The sequence below is a fragment of the Xenopus tropicalis genome, chromosome 9 (assembly GCF_000004195.4).
Source record: "Xenopus tropicalis strain Nigerian chromosome 9, UCB_Xtro_10.0, whole genome shotgun sequence".
In the NCBI taxonomy this organism is placed as follows: Eukaryota; Metazoa; Chordata; class Amphibia; order Anura; family Pipidae; genus Xenopus; species Xenopus tropicalis.
The window spans coordinates 13,031,765-13,045,198 of NC_030685.2; positions in this window are offsets into that span (position 1 = coordinate 13,031,765).

The window sequence follows — 13,434 nt, forward strand, 5'->3', positions numbered from 1 at the left end:
ACTTGCGTTAGTTAGTACGTAGCGTATTTTCTGTCGCGTGTGATAACTCTAGCACTTCTTTTTTTTTCATGCTTATATTTTTATTGGTTTTTGGGGGTTTTTTTTTTTTGCAAATAAACATTTATACAGCTCTCCCAGGGCAAAATGTCGCCAATTTTATGTCGCGTGAGTAATGTCGCGACAATTAGCGCATGCGATAAATAGCGTGCATGCGAAAAATACCGCGCACGCTATTTATCGCGACAAAAATATCGCATGAAATACCGCGCGTAAAATAGCGCAAGTATGCTTATAGTGAATCGTGCAAAAAGTCGCGAAAATTAAGACGCGATAAAATTTTTACCGCATGCTATAAATAGCGCACGTTTTATCGCACTTTAGTGAATCAGGCCCATAGTGTTTCTACTCATTTTAAAATTGCACATAACAGTGACCCCTCACTCCTATCCTTCATGGGGATCTGCCAAAAAAGGATTCAGCGGAGGGGGGGGGGGAGATATAATCAAGGCCGTATCCAGGGATATACTTTGATAGGGGTTAAATTGCTAAATGCTGAACTTACACAATTTTGTTTTGAATCATGAAGGTCTGTGTATGTGTTACTTCAGTTGTTATGATTATCTTCACTATCCTGTCTCTGTCCAAGTTGTGCTCTGGCCTTGATAATCTCAGCTAATGTTCAAGGCTAAGAAATCATAATAAATCTTCAGTAGCTACTTTAATCATTTCTGTTAATAATTGCAAGGCATATGTACCCACCCATGATACGTAAGCATAATGGGATGGGTTTTTCTATCTACTATATACGTAATAACAAAACAAAATAAAGTGGAACTTGTTTGCAATACACATACTGGTTGTATCATTTGTACATTTGTTCCCTGATGAGCGCGCCTGCAGAGATTATATATCAGATGTTTTGCCAATATACACTCAGATACAATCGGACCGGTCCGTGACTGCAGGGAAAGGTGCGGGGAGCACTAACGGAGGATTTACCCCAACACACTTACACCTAAAGGGTTAAATAGTGACATAGATCTGCAGTGCTTCCTACGGGATTGACATGGCATCACCATTTTAGTAATATTGTCTGAAGCACTCTGTGTTCATAAGATTTTTATGTGTAAAGTTCTTAATGAAAGAATTTTTCTTTTATCTCATTTTAGAAGTGATATTTATTGTGTGTATAAAACTTGATTAACTTTTAGATCATTTTCATAATGAATTGAGGGCAATATAATGGGGACGGCATTTCCGTCTGATAATGCCCCTGAGGAAGTATTTTCATGCGAAACGCGTCGGGCTTTTATTATGATCAAATAAATGTTCTTTGGCAGAACTACACAGCCTGATTGAATCCTACCTCTGCACGCTCTATCTATCCGATCCACCTCCCACCCCCCCTTGCTTTGTCACATTCCTCTCACACAGTCACCGGTACATGCTTCACCATCCCTGGCCATTTGTTTTAGAACAGGGAGAAGAGTGATACATGTTTGTCTCCACTTACTGTGAGGTGCCTATATGAAAAGGCTACTTTGTAAAGTATTGCTGTGACATGGAGGAGCTGTGAAGGTGTCTGGAACAAGCGCACCCGTAGTACAAGTGGACTATTGGATCCACGATTTGTGGTGCAGCTGACTTTTACTTGCTTTTTATTTGTTTATTCCTAGCACAGTGTTATTACTCTGTATATTGAAGGGTATATCTATCCCATTAGTATATATCTAGCGTCAAAACCTTCAGCCCACAGGGTACTCAAAAACAAAATGGAGAAAACAAGGCTGGCACTAAGAAAAACTGGAGCAAATATTCAAAAAGTGGTGAAGTGGTTAAAATATTTCAAACACAAACTGCCTGACGCATTTCATGCCCAACACGGGCACTTAATCATAGGCTAAAGAAAATACAATAAAATGCCTTACCTGTAATATGGAGAAAGCTTCTGTGATCAGTGAGAAACCTCAGCCATAAATACCTTTCCTTCTAAGCCTCCCAAACCCCCAGAGTCTGATTACATGGAACAGTTCCCAGGGGGCCATGCAGGCTTCTCAATTGGTTTCTATCCCTTCTGGGGTTATTAAATGGAAATTAACACCCAAATACTGGCCCCAATGTCAGCATAGCACCCCACATTACTAGGCATGTAGGAACATATTGGGGCTCATTTATAACTGCCGTTGTCATAGGTTTAAGAACTCTAAAGGGAACTAATGTGCCCCAGGGTTCCTCTGCACATCTAGCACTGGATTTAAGGTGCCGAATAGTCTTGTCATTAGGGCAGAGAATAAATACAGGGCCCCGCAGTCACCCCCTAACATATATGAGTCTGAATGATGCACAATTTAAGAGAGAAAGTAGAGGGTGGGATGGGGAATGACTAAATGCCTCCACATTCCCCACCCCATGAATATAGTGCAGTCGTATTGAAGGAAAGAGACTTGTGGCCATTCATTTAATAAGCAGTAAAATGAACAAAGTGTAAGGCTCTGCTGGGGTTTGATCCCAGGACCTACTGGTTCTTGGCTGCTCTCCCTAACTGTTGAGCCAGGAGAGAAGCTGATGAGAGGGGATTGCTTTGTAATCCCTTTCACCAGTGTCCTGGGCTTCATAACTTTACCCCAGCAGCCTTATTGGCTAGGTGGGGTCAGCCAATCAGGGCTGACTCTGCCCTATATAAACCCAGCCCTCCTCACACTCAGTGCCTGAACATTAATTACATTTAGCACTGTGGCCTGACCCTAGCTGGTGTTCCTGTTCTGGCTCCTTTGTCTTGTTTGTTCTCGCTCCTTGCTCCTCACTCCTGATCCTTACCTTGCTTCCTTGTTTTCTTGCCCCTTTATCTTGTTCCTGTTTTCGCTCCTTGCTCCTCACTCCTCTCTCCTCAGTCCTTAATTTTGATCTTGCCCGCTCTGTCTCGTCCTGTCTCATCTAGTCTACGCCCGCTCTGTCCCGTCCTGTCTCATCTAGTCTACGCCCGCTCCGTCCCGTCCTGTCTCATCTAGTCTACGCCCGCTCCGTCCCGTCCTGTCTCATCTAGTCTACGCCCGCTCCGTCCCGTCCTGTCTCATCTAGTCTACGCCCGCTCCGTCCCGTCCTGTCTCATCTAGTCTACGCCCGCTCCGTCCCGTCCTGTCTCATCTAGTCTACGCCCGCTCCGTCCCGTCCTGTCTCATCTAGTCTACGCCCGCTCCGTCCCGTCCTGTCTCATCTAGTCTACGCCCGCTCCGTCCCGTCCTGTCTCATCTAGTCTATGCCCGCTCCGTCCCGTCCTGTCTCATCTAGTCTACGCCCGCTCCGTCCCGTCCTGTCTCATCTAGTCTACGCCCGCTCCGTCCCGTCCTGTCTCATCTAGTCTACGCCCGCTCCGTCCCGTCCTGTCTCATCTAGTCTACGCCCGCTCCGTCCCGTCCTGTCTCATCTAGTCTACGCCCGCTCCGTCCCGTCCTGTCTCATCTAGTCTACGCCCGCTCCGTCCCGTCCTGTCTCATCTAGTCTATGCCCGCTCCGTCCTGTCCTGTCCCATCTTCTCTACGCCCGCTCCGTCCCGTCCTGTCCCATCTTCTCTACGCCTGCTCCGTCCTGTCCTGTCCCATCTTCTCTACGCCTGCTCCGTCCTGTCCTGTCCCATCTTCTCTACGCCTGCTCCGTCCTGTCCTGTCCCATCTTCTCTACGCCTGCTCCGTCCTGTCCTGTCCCATCTTCTCTACGCCTGCTCCGTCCTGTCCTGTCCACGCCTCCTCTGTCCCGTAACAGCCCCTGCCTGAAGGACTCCCCTTCCCTTCTCCCACTCACCACAGTATGACTCTTGACACAAAGTGCAAAAATATGGTGATATGTTCCTTGCACATTGTAATAATCCCTAATATGCACTACCCTAGCACAACTGAACATGTTTTACTATCATGGATTCTAAGATTGTATATATATATATTGTGAGTGATCCAGTAAATAAGATTACAGTTTGGTGTATTTTCCACCAGTATTAAAGGTGGTATACAGATAGCACCAGGGAAAATGCCTGGTTTTGGCAGCAAGTAGTGCCGGATAAATGAGTCCCTGGAGTGAATGGTGGGAGAGTAGGAAAGACCTTCCATTCCATACTCATCAGCTGTAGGGAGCTGTGGGATTACACAGCATTGTTAGTAAGTTGAAGGGTTCATTGTTGACTCAAAGAGTGGGGCACAGGGCAGGAAGGCTGTCTGTCTGTGTGAGGAACTCCCAGAGGGGCTGGGGGGCTGCCTGTCTGTGTGAGGAACTCCCAGAGGGGCTGGGGGGCTGCCTGTCTGTGTGAGGAACTCCCAGAGGGGCTGGGGGGGCTGCCTGTCTGTGTGAGGAACTCCCAGAGGGGCTGGGGGGGCTGCCTGTCTGTGTGAGGAACTCCCAGAGGGGCTGGGGGGGCTGCCTGTCTGTGTGAGGAACTCCCAGAGGGGCTGGGGGGGCTGCCTGTCTGTGTGAGGAACTCCCAGAGGGGCTGGGGGGGCTGCCTGTCTGTGTGAGGAACTCCCAGAGGGGCTGGGGGGGCTGCCTGTCTGTGTGAGGAACTCCCAGAGGGGCTGGGGGGCTGCCTGTCTGTGTGAGGAACTCCCAGAGGGGCTGGGGTGCTGCCTGTCTGTGTGAGGAACTCCCAGAGGGGCTGGGGGGGCTGCCTGTCTGTGTGAGGAACTCCCAGAGGGGCTGGGGGGGCTGTCTGTCTGTGTGAGGAACTCCCAGAGGGGCTGGGGGGCTGCCTGTCTGTGTGAGGAACTCCCAGAGGGGCTGGGGGGGCTGCCTGTCTGTGTGAGGAACTCCCAGAGGGGCTGGGGGGGCTGTCTGTCTGTGTGAGGAACTCCCAGAGGGGCTGGGGGGCTGCCTGTCTGTGTGAGGAACTCCCAGAGGGGCTGGGGGGCTGTCTGTCTGTGTGAGGAACTCCCAGAGGGGCTGGGGGGCTGCCTGTCTGTGTGAGGAACTCCCAGAGGGACTGGGGGTGCTGCCTGTCTGTGTGAGGAACTCCCAGAGGGGCTGGGGGGCTGCCTGTCTGTGTGAGGAACTCCCAGAGGGACTGGGGGTGCTGCCTGTCTGTGTGAGGAACTCCCAGAGGGGCTGGGGGGCTGCCTGTCTGTGTGAGGAACTCCCAGAGGGGCTGGGGGGCTGCCTGTCTGTGTGAGGAACTCCCAGAGGGGCTGGGGGTGCTGCCTGTCTGTGTGAGGGACTCCCAGAGGGGCTGGGGGGGGGCTGCCTGTCTGTGTGAGGAACTCCCAGAGGGGCTGGGGGGGGGCTGCCTGTCTGTGTGAGGAACTCCCAGAGGGGCTGGGGGTGCTGCCTGTCTGTGTGAGGAACTCCCAGAGGGGCTGCCTGTCTGTGTGAGGAACTCCCAGAGGGACTGGGGGGGCTGCCTGTCTGTGTGAGGGACTCCCAGAGGGGCTGGGGGGCTGCCTGTCTGTGTGAGGAACTCCCAGAGGGACTGGGGGGGCTGTCTGTCTGTGTAAGGGACTCCCAGAGGGGCTGGGGGGCTGCCTGTCTGTGTGAGGGACTCCCAGAGGGGCTGGGGGGCTGCCTGTCTGTGTGAGGAACTCTCAGAGGGACTGGGGGTGCTGCCTGCCACTGCAAGATGCTGAGGGAGCTGTGACCACGTGTTTGAGTGTTGGAACGTTGAGGCTTGGTGAGAAGCCTGAGTGTGCCAGAGGCTGGGGAGCCAGTATCCCAGGAGGGGAGAGACAGCAGGACTGAGTGAGAAGCCTAAGTGTGCCAGAGGCTGGGGAGCCGGTATCCCAGGAGGGGAGAGACAGCGGGACTCCGAGTGTTCAGGGGTGTGAGAGTCACCGTGGATGTGTGAAGGTCATTGGGGATGTTGAGAAACTCTGGGAAGTGTGAGAGTTACCCTGGATAGTGAGAGTCCCAAAGAAGAGACAAATCAGAAATAAGTTTGATGAACTGTGATGTTTATGTTGGAAGGAATTTACCCCAAATAAACGTGTGTTTTTTTGCCTGAAGATGTGGTATCCCTATCTCTATGCTCCTGATCCTCTGCTTACCTGCCTGCCATAGCTAAATTCCCCCCAAAATTACTAGCAGCATGTCACTATATATATATATATTGTCCTATGATCATTCAAGTTCCTTATACCTCTGCCTGCTCTGAATTCACTTATCAGCATGAATACATGTTGGCCAATCACCCACAGCCACTCCCTAACATTTATGAGTCTGAATCACAGACAAATGGCAAATTAATGAGCCACATCCTTGCACATCCTAATGATCCCTAGTATCTACTACCCTAGCACAATTGTACATTTTTCATCATCATGGATTCTTACATTTGACAAAAAACTATATATACATCCTTTTCTATTCTAAGGCAAATTTTAAAAAATAATTATTTTATTTTGTAATTTTTGTTCTATGATTATTTCAGGTTCCTTAAACCTCTGGCTGCTCACCCCAGTCAAGGCCTATTCCCTATTCAGCATGCATACAAGCTAGCCAATCACAATCCTCTCTGTCTGCTTCCTAAGGGAGTACTACTCTGCTCTGGTGCTTTGGGTCTTTTCTCATGGCTCAGCTAAGGAGTTGTGTGGAGCTTAACCAAACTCCCTCTTGTAATGAGCTCAAGTGCTGCAATGGGTGCCTTGCCCTTTACCTTTGTCCTTTTGGTTTTATATGCTCATTAAATAAAGTTTCCACAAAATGAACACAGTTGTGCTTGCACTTTGATGTAACTCAGTGGTTCTCAACCTTCCTAATGCCGCGACCCTTTAATACAGTTCCTCATGTTGTGGTGACCCCCAACCATAAAATTATTCCTAAGACCATCGGAAATATGTGTTTTCCAATGGTCTTAGGTGACCCCTGTGAAAGGGTTGCTTGACCCCCAAAGGGGTCCCGACCTACAGGTTGAGAACCACTGGTGTAACTCAATTGCACTTAAAGATCTCCAGCTCCAGCTGGTATCATTTCCAGTATTTGGAACGAGATTGACAAGTGCAGCCAGTTCAAGTGCACTAGTCCCATTGACAAATGGGGAACCTTGGAGCTACCGGCTGGTCCAGAAGGGGTGGTAGCTCCAGGGTTTTGATGTGTCAAGAGATAGTGAAGACTAACTTGTTGGGAGAACTGGATATAACAGATAAAGGAATCTGTATGTAGAGACTCATGTTACACATATTACAATTTCTACCATTTTTCTCGACACCAGAAAAATAGTATTTTTTTACATTTCTTGTCATTTCTTGTCATTGGCATTGAAATCCATTGTGCTAGTGATGAGCGAATCTGTCTTGGAAAGTTCAAAAACAGCAAATATGCACTGAGGTCAATGGTAGTGATGAGCGAATCTGTATCCTTCAAAAGATTCGCGAAACGGCAAAAAATTCGCGAAACAGCGAAAATGTCACGCGCAAAAATGTTGTCGCCCACGACGCCTGCGACTATTCTTGCAACAATTTTTGGACATGCGACTATTCTTTTGACACCTGTGACTCTTCTTGCGACAATTTTGGATGTGAAACTATTCTTTTGACACCTGCGACAGTTTTGGACATGCGACTATTCTTTTGACACCCGCGACTATTCCTGCAACAATTTTTGGACGTGTGACAAATTTTTCTGCGGCAAATTTTTTCATCCATTTCGTGAAACAATCCACCAATGGCAAAATGCGGAAATTCGGCGCAAATCCATGCCCACCAAACATTGCGCCCATCACTACTCAATGGACATTTTTTTCATCAATTTTTTTCCCCCACAAAATGCATAGGAGTCAATGGGCGTTATTTCTTGTGTGCTATTTAATGTGAGATTTAGCCACAGTTTCATGAAAATATTCACTGATAAGAAACGCAGGACCCATGTGCTCATCACTACATCTCACTAAATTACAGTCAGACTCTAAATCACATTAAATACGTATTTATGTACTGTATATGCTGAATGAACAATTACACTTTCCCATATTCCATGTAACACAGGGAACTATCTTGCTAGCCATGGCAACTGCTGGTTAACATTGCTTCCTATGAGAGTATAAGTGCTCCTAGACCAGGGGTGGCCCATACATCGATCGTAGTCCACCATAGCTCCCCCATGGATTTCTGGTGGACCGCTATGAAGCCGGGGATGCGGAAGTGCTGCATTCATATGTACACATTCACGTCGCTCTTCCGCTCGAGGCCGGTGAAAGTCTGGCCAACCCTGTCCTAGACCCTCACCATCAGTTATCCACCCTTATTAGTCCCATGAAAGGTAACTACTAACATTTACCTAAAACAGTAATTATAGCTGGAAAGGAAACATATGCTTTGTAAATACAAAGGAATATGACATCCTAATACGGTGCCACATAATAAGTCTTATTGATGAAGACATGCGCAATATGGAAAACATGAAGAGGCTGCCAAATGCCTACTATTTAACCACAATGCAACATTTTCTCTCCAAGATGCAGACAGAAATTAATTTACCATATCCAGAGAACTTTGATGGTAGTATTAAACCACGGCATCAGGTTTTAGAAGTCCTCCCTGTGGTTAACATTATGGCGCAGGATTCTGGGGTGCAGACTACATCAGAACCTCATATTGTATTGAATATAGAGAGGAGAGTCACAGAGGGGATGAGGGATAACACATCAGAACCCTGACTAAAATGAGAGAACTGTTGAAGCACATTTTCTTAAAACCAGTTACTCTTATTTTTCTGAAACTACTGTAGTCTTTAATGTTCTTCTTAGGGATAATTTGAGTTCCTGGTTCCTCAGACTGTAGATCACAGGGTTTAGAGAGGGAGTTAATATTGCATAAAATACAGAAGCCACTTTGTCCTCAACTAAATGATCATTTGCATTTGAGCGAAAGAAGTTGAAGAAAAGAGTAGTGTAACATACAGAGACGACAGTTAGATGGGAGGAGCAGGTGGAGAAAGCTTTGGATCTTGAGAGTTTTGAAGTCATTTTCAGTACAGTGGTGATTATAGGGATGTATGGGTAAAAGGTGAGTCCTAAAATTCCAGCTCCTTGTGGCATTCCAATAACAAATATAAGCAATACATTGATGAATGTGTCACTACAGGAGGCCTCAAGCAACTGGGGCAGGTCACAAAAGAAACTTTGTAAAACATTCGGGAGGCAAAAGGTCAGTTTAGTTAAGAAAAGAGTGTGCACCAAGGAATATAATGCACTAAAGAGCAACACACCTGATACAAACTGAACACAAACATTCCAGCTCATTATCTGCATGTAGTGAAGAGGGCGGCAGATGGCAATGTATCTGTCATAGGACATCACTGCCAGAACAGACGTCTCTGATGCAATGAAAAAGCTGAAGAAGTAGATCTGAGTTATACAAGCTGGTACAGAAATCATTCTTCTTTCTCTGAGTAAATCAAAGAGCATTCTTGGGGCAGAGACTGAGGAGTAACTCATATCCAGACATGCCAGGGTTCCAAGGAAGAAGTACATGGGGGTGTGAAGATGGGAATCAGTGAAGATCAGGAGAAGGATGAGAAGGTTCCCAGTCAGAGTTATAAGATAGATGAGGAGAAACACCAGGAACAGAGGAAGCTGAAGACTTGGAAGATCAGACAGACCAGCGAGAACCAATATATACACTGTTGTTTGGTTTTCCATTTTGCTTTGATCTTTCTATAAATATTAACCGTGCCATAATAATTGTATTGGATAAAAAGTGAAGAAAAAAGAGTAAAATAACCACCTTGTGGATCCCCTATAATATTCAATCAATAAATTAAAAAATAATAAAGGGACCAGTGCTTTCAGTGCTTAACCAGACTAAAAAGTCAATAATTAAATCAATTTGAGCCAACTTCCCTCTATAGGGGCTTCTATATTTCTATTTGTTTTCGATTAAAAATCACCTCATAGTCAACACTGCGTCAATATATGTATAATGTAGTGACTAGTGCATAAAAAAAATGAGATGAAAAATAAAATCAAAAAACCCCACAGGTACAAGTTATAATATTGATAATATAATAATTGAAGCCTTTGATAAAGCCGTAAAGCCGCAGAAACTTTTTCCCTTCTTTACTTTTGTACATTTTCACTAATTACACCTTGGTATTAATCCAAATAATTGGCCATTTTTAATTAAAGATGCAAGATAATCTAATTTTTCTAATGTAATATATTAGAACAAAAACTATCTGAGACTGACCTGTCAAAAAAACAAAGAAGAGAAGAATTTGTGGGACTCAGTTATAAACACTGGGCAAATTTGCACCTGGAAAGCAACCCATAGCAACCAATCAGTAATTAGCTTTTTTCAGCCAGCTTCAGGAAGAACAATGAAAGAAAGCATCTGATTGGTTGGCCTGGGTTACTGCCTAAGAGCAAATTTGCCCAGTGTTTATAAATCACCCCCTCAGTTGTGACACCACTGATTTTATATCAATAATAATAATAATGGACTCCACGATTGATTACACTAGTAGTGAAAAACCTGCAGCCCACTGTAGAACAGAAATGTGTATTTAAGCTTTGCCCTGCCCACAAACCTTAGTCAAAAATGAAGAACATGGTCAGATATTTCCTTCCAAAGGAGTTGGTTGGTGAGGAATTGATTCGTCTGTTCAATAGAAAGATGGTTCCTTTCTAGCAAGAAAATATATCTTTTTTTTAATTTATCCAGTTGGAAATATTTAGGTCAACTTAATGCATAAATGGCTTGGATAAAAGAACCTAAGTTAAGCAGAGTTATTCTTTTTCCCAAAACAGTGGTTTTGTAGAGAGACCCTGACCCTGCTCCCCAATGAAGGCAAATCTATAGAATCTCTTCATCAGTAGAACTACAGGTGGAGAATGCGGGACCGTATGTGGAAGGGAAGAGCTTTATGTGACCCATTAGTCGACCTCAGAATGATAATTAGCGGTATGTCTTATAATACATTATTGTTATTTTCTAACTGTGAGCAAATATCTGTTGGTTTTATCAGTTCACTTTGTGGAAAGAATTCAGGGATCCCCTTAAATAACATCAAATAAACATTTTAAAGAATACAATAGAATAAGTCCTACCTGGAATATGAAGAAAGCTTCTGTGATCAGTGAGGAACCTCAGCCATAAATACCTTTCCTTCTAAGCCTCCCAAACCCCCAGAGTCTGATTACATGTAACAGTTCCCAGGGGGCCATGCAGGCTTCTCAATTGGTTTCTGTCCCTTCTATGATTTTTAAAGGGGAATTAACGTTCGAATACTGGACTCAGCATAGCACCACACATTGCTAGGCAAGCGAAAACATAGTGGGGCTCATTTATAACTGCCCTTGCCTCAAGTTCAAGGGTAATACATTGCACAAAAGTGTCCCTGTGTTTCCCTGCACATCTAGTGCTGGATTTAAGGTGCAGACCAGCCTTGTTATTAGGACAGGTGATAAATACAGGGCCCCGCAGTCACCCCCTAACATATATAAGACTGAATGACAATTTAAGAGAGAGTAGAGGGTGGAATGGGGAATGATTCAATGTCTCCCCATTCTCCACCCCATTAATATAATGAAGCCATATTGGAAGGAAGAGACTTGGGCCATTCATTTAATGAGCTTTAGTTTTTATCCTAAGACCAAATAGGGACCAATAAAGTCAGTAGACTTCACGCAACTGGCCAAGGGGTCTTGACAACATATCCTGGTCGCCATTAACCCTACCACCCAGCAATGGGTCACTAATCCTGTAGAAATACAAAATCTTTTTCATCAATATTTTTGTGAAGTAGACAGTACAATTCCTGATACATGAACAGAAGCAAATACTCTCCTAAATAAGGCAAAACTGCTAACAAGCGCCCAAAGAGATCTAAATGTAACTATTACCCAACAAGAAGAGAATGTTAAACATCTTCCCACTGCCAAATACTCAGGTCCTGATGGATTTAGCAATGAATATTAAAAACCACTAGATATACTAATAGTTACTTATATTCTTTCTGATCTTTCTGTAATTTGGATCTCCACACCTTATGTCTACCAAAAGATTATGTAAACATTAAATAAACCCAATAGGGCTGTTCTGCCCCCAATAAGGGGTAATTAGATCTTAGTTGGGATCAAGTACAGGTACTGTTTTATTATTACAGAGAAAAGGGAATCATTTAACCATGAAATAAACCCAATAGGGCTGTTCTGCCCCAATAAGGGGTAATTATATCTTAGTTGGGATCAAGTACAGGTACTGTTTTATTATTACAGAGAAAAGGGAATCATTTAACCATTAAATAAACCCAATAGGGCTGTTCTGCCCCCAATAAGGGGTAATTATATCTTAGTTGGGATCAAGTACAGGTACTGTTTTATTATTACAGAGAAAAGGGAATCATTTAACCATGAAATAAACCCAATAGGGCTGTTCTGCCGCCCCCAATAAGGGGTAATTATATCTTAGTTGGGATCAAGTACAGGTACTGTTTTATTATTACAGAGAAAAGGGAATCATTTAACCATGAAATAAACCCAATAGGGCTGTTCTGCCCCCAATAAGGGGTAATTATATCTTAGTTGGGATCAAGTACAGGTACTGTTTTATTATTACAGAGAAAAGGGAATCATTTAACCATTAAATAAACCCAATAGGCTATTGTGATACTAATATCTACAGTTAGTACTAGTGGTTGTATATATATAGTTTATGTATGTGAGTGTATAGATTGGTTAGTATAGGTTGTGTGCTGGGTTTACTCGGATGGGTTGAACTTGATGGACAATGGTCTTTTTTCAACCCTATGTAACTATGTAACTAACTATGTAACTATGTAATAGGGCTGTTCTGCCCCAATAAGGGGTAATTATATCTTAGTTGGGATCAAGTACTGGTATTGTTTTATTATTACAGAGAAAAGGGAATCATTTATCCATTAAAAAAAACCAATAGGGCTGTTCTGCCCCCAATAAGGGGTAATTATATCTTAGTTACAGAGAAAAAAAAATCATTTTAAAAATTAGAATTATTTGCTTATAATGGAGTCGATATGGGAGGATAAAGGGTTTCCGGATCCCATACCTGTAATAAATTTGCACAAAAGGAATCAAAATAACTGCCTTTGCAGATGATCCTCCTCTATATATGGAAACCTTGAACACTTCCTTTATTCCTTTACCTATATAAGCAGAATTCGCAGATTTATTATTCACAATAAATCTTGAAAAGTCTGTTGGTCTTATTCTGAACTATAACACACAAGCTAAATGGGGTAAATATAACAAAATAATATGGGCAAAAGAACACATAACATATCTGGGAAAATGTATGTCCCACTACCGTAGGCTTCATAATTGCTGAGTTAAGTTGGGCTGAAAAAAGACCTATCAAGTCTACCTAAAGTCTCTCAAGTTCAACCCCTTTAAATGAACCCCCAGGAAACAAATATACACATACAGTACTATCTATACACTTACATATATAAACTATATATACAAATAGCCATACTAACTGTAGATCTTAA